Source organism: Pipistrellus hanaki (assembly GCF_964339955.1).
Source record: "Pipistrellus hanaki genome assembly, chromosome: 1".
Taxonomy (NCBI): Eukaryota; Metazoa; Chordata; class Mammalia; order Chiroptera; family Vespertilionidae; genus Pipistrellus; species Pipistrellus hanaki.
In genome coordinates this window covers 3,805,225-3,809,363 of record NC_140503.1, presented here as the reverse complement: position 1 = coordinate 3,809,363, position 4,139 = coordinate 3,805,225, and positions in this window count along the sequence as shown.

Sequence of the window (4,139 nt, the reverse complement as noted above, 5' to 3'; positions counted from 1 at the left end):
CATACATGCATTGAAAATCACTTAAAACAACTTGGCTATGTTCAAAAACTCGATACATGGGTTCCTCACGAACTGAAAGAATCACAGTTAACACAACGCATTAGCAGCTGCGATTTGCTAAAGAAACGTAATGAAAATGATCCATTTTTAAAACGACTGATAACTGGCGATGAAAAATGGGTTGTTTACAACTATATCAAGTGGAAAAGATCGTGGAACAGGCCAGGTGAACCAACTCAAACAACATCAAAAGCTAATATTCATCAAAAGAAGGTTTTGTTATCAGTTTGGTGGGATTACAAAGGAATTGTCTACTTTGAACTCTTACCACCCAACCGAACGATCAATTCTGATGTCTACATTGAACAACTAATGAAATTAAACAATGCAGTTGAAGAAAAGCGGCCCGAATTGACAAATCGAAAAGGTGTTGTATTCCATCATGACAATGCAAGGCCACACACATCTTTGGTCACTCGGCAAAAATTAATGGAGCTTGGTTGGGATGTTTTGCCACATCCACCATATAGTCCTGACCTTGCACCATCTGATTACTTTTTGTTTCGATCTTTACAAAACTCCTTGAATGGTAAAAATTTCAATAATGATGATGATGTCAAATCGTACCTGATTCAGTTTTTTGCTAATAAAAACCAGAAGTTTTTTGAACGTGGGATTATGATGCTGCCTGAAAGATGGCAAAAAGTCATTGATCAAAATGGGCAATACCTTACAGAATAAAGTTATTTAGTTCCATGAAAAAATTGTCTTTGATTTTCTAAAAATCCGCAATTACTTAGTTGCCGACCCTATAATAAACCCATAATCAGAGGTGGGTGTTACAGCTTGTGATTAAGAACCATGAAAGAGAGAAATTAGATGTTAGAATTATGGGGAGGTCAACTTTAGAAAGGGTGGCCAGCCCTGACCAGTTTGGCTCAGTGGCTGATGGGTTCCAGGTGTGATTCCAGTCAAGGGCATATAGCTTGGTTTCAGGCATATCCCTAGTAGGGGGTGTGCAGGAGGCAGCTGATCAATGTTTCTCTCTCATTGATGTTTCTAGCTCTCTATCCTTCTCCCTTCCTCTCTGTAAAAAATCAGTAAAGTATATATTTTTTAAAAAAGAGAAGAAGCTGAGACCAGTTTGGCTCAATGGATAGAGCATCGGCTTGGGGACTGAAGGGTCCCGGGTTCGATTCCGGTCAAGGGCATGTACCTTGGTTGTGAGCATATCCCCAGTAGGGGGTGTGCAAGAGGCAGCTGATCGATGACTCTCTCTCATCGATGTTTCTAACTCTGTATCTCTCTCCCTTCCTCTCTGTACAAAATCAATAAAATATATTAAAAAAAAAAAAAAAAGAAGAAGAAAGGGTGGCCAGACAGGACCTCTTGGAAGTGCTGACCTTTGAGCTAAGAGGCCTGAAGCCATTCTGAGAGATTTGAATTTTATCATCTTTATAGCTGGGGAAGCCATTGAAAGTTTAAATGAGATTACATTTATACTTTTTGAAAAACCACTCAAAAGCATAGGGAATGAATTTGAACTGGGAGAGATTTTCAAGTTGAAGAATCTTGCCAGGGTTCAGATAAAAGATGATGACGCTTGAAATAAAGGGGTAAAGAGGGGACCAGGTTGAGAGAGATTTAGGCAGGGTCGTTAATCCTGGTTGTGGGAGGTGATGAAATGGAAGAAGACAAAAATGATTACAAAATTCCTAGGGAGGGTGACAGAATGAATGGGGCTACCAGTAAATGAAACAAGAAACAGGAAGATAACTGGGTCTCACAGGCGATTGGAAACATGGGCCAGGAGCTGAGGTGAGAAGCCAGGGCTGGAGACAGAGGTTATGAACTCTGAAAGCAAGAATGCTGTTTTGGAATCATGTTTCAGTTCTGGAAAGGATCTAAACATACACCCAGTCACTGCAACCTAATCTATCTATATAAAAGACTAATGTGCAAAGTGTCCCCTTGGGAGTTCGACCTGGAGACTGGGAGTTAAATCACTCGCTATGACATAAGCTGAGCACCAGGGTATGGTGCGAAATGAAGGAAGGCCTCGGCTAGCAGCTGGAAGGCCCCCATTGACCCTGATCACCCGCCAGGCCTAGGGACCCTACGCATGCACAAATTTTGTGCACAAGGCCTCTAGTGCAACTAAAATTTCACACACGGGTAATGAACTAGGTGTTCACACATCCCCAACTTTTAGGTCCCAAGTAAGGATAAAGCTTGAGCCAAGGAAAGTGGAGAGTGAGACAAAGCCAATTACCAGTAGGTGGTTACAACAGTGTGACCTTTCGGTGCCTGTTCTCAGAGCCCCTGCTCACTCCCTCCAGCTGCTTCCTGTCTCCATTGCCACTGCCTGCCCTTCGCCCCAGCCCTGGCCCACCCCAGTGCTGTTTCTACCAGCTGCTCAGAGCAGGGAGATGTTTTCAACCAGCTTCTTAAGTTTCGTTCCAATTGCAATGTCATCCATAGAGGGAAGAATTCTTAAACTGGTTCTCGGGTTCACAGTGCATTCAAATCCAAAAAGTGCACACAAGTGTTCTTGGCAGAACCTCTTCACATGCTGGGAGCGACCTGGCTTGTGACTCGGTGTCACTTAGGGGGTGATCCTTGAGACACTGGGTGAGATGGAGATTCTCAGCCCAATAACGAAGCACAGTGATCCATTTGGCTATTTACTGGTGCACACTTTGTAAATTAGTTTAGCTAAAAACCAGATTTGTGAGTCACTAAGGTAAAAATAACAGGAGCATTTTCATCAAATGAGGACTGCTACTCTGAAGCAGTCTTTTCTTTAAATTCTCATTCCCCTTTTAGATGTGTGTTCATGTTTTGAAGAATGACGTGCCTTCTGCCATTTGCATGCGAGAGAAGAGAACCACAATAGCATGCGGATCAGAACCTGCCCCAAACCTCTGCCTCCTCTAGTTTCTAGTTTCTGCCTCTCAGTCAACAGCACAGTCATCAAGCCAAAGCACAGGTCAGTCTCCTTCCTTCCTTCCTTCCCTCACTACCCATAGCCAAAGTATGATCGAGTCCCATTGACGCCACCTCCAGCATCCTTCTGAGAGCCATTCCCTTCTCTCCACCTCCTCTGCCACCACCCCAACCTTAGCCACTGTCTTCTCTTAGACCATTACCAAGGCTCAGTACCCCTCCACTTCCTCTCATGCTTCTCTCCAGACCATTCTCCATATAGTGGCTGGGTTTTCAAAACATGCTCCGGATTTATCACCCCTTGCATTAAACCGAAATGTCATAGAATAAATCCAAGCTTAACAATGGTTTACAAAACCCTGCCCTGCGTAATCTGGCTCTTAGTTCTCTCTCCAGCCTCATCTTAAACTCTTCACCTTCCTGGCTGTGCCTCAGCCCTTCTGGCCTCTCTTCTTCTTCTTTTTTTTTTTTTCCTAAAGCATTTTAATTGATTTGAGAGAGGAATGGAGAGGAAGATAGAGCAGAAACATCAACGATGAAAGAGAACCATGAATAGGCTGCCTCCCGCACACATCCCACTGGGGATCGAGCCCATAACCCAGGCATATGCCCCGGGAATCAAACCGCGACCTCCTGGCTCACAGATTGACGCTCGGCCACTGAGCCACGCCAGCCGGGCCTGGCCTCCCTTTTCCTTCCACAGGCAAAGCTCCTGCTGCCTCTGCCTCCACACTGTCCCAGCCTGCGGTTCTGCCTAGCTCCAAGACTGACTCATTCTCCTGTGAGTCAAAAGCTCAAGGTCACCTTCCTCATACAGGCCCTCCCAGACCACTTATCTAATCTTTGTTTATCTGCATCACACTGGTAGCCCTTATCACGTAACCAGAACTTCCTGTTTAATTTTTTTAAACTTTTTTTCAAAATTTATTTATTGATTTTTTTACAGAAAGGAAGAGAGAGGGATAGAGAGTTAGAAACATCGATCAGCTGCCTCTTGCACACCCCCCACTGGGGATGTACCCGAAACCAAGGTACATGCCCTTGACCGGAATCGAACCTGGAACCTCTCAGTCTGCAGGCCGATGTTCTATCCACCGAGCCAAACCAGTCTCGGCCTGTTTAATTTTTTTAAAATTATTTATTCTGTCGTCCTCACTAAAATATAAGCTGCACGAAGGTAGGGACCCTGATTA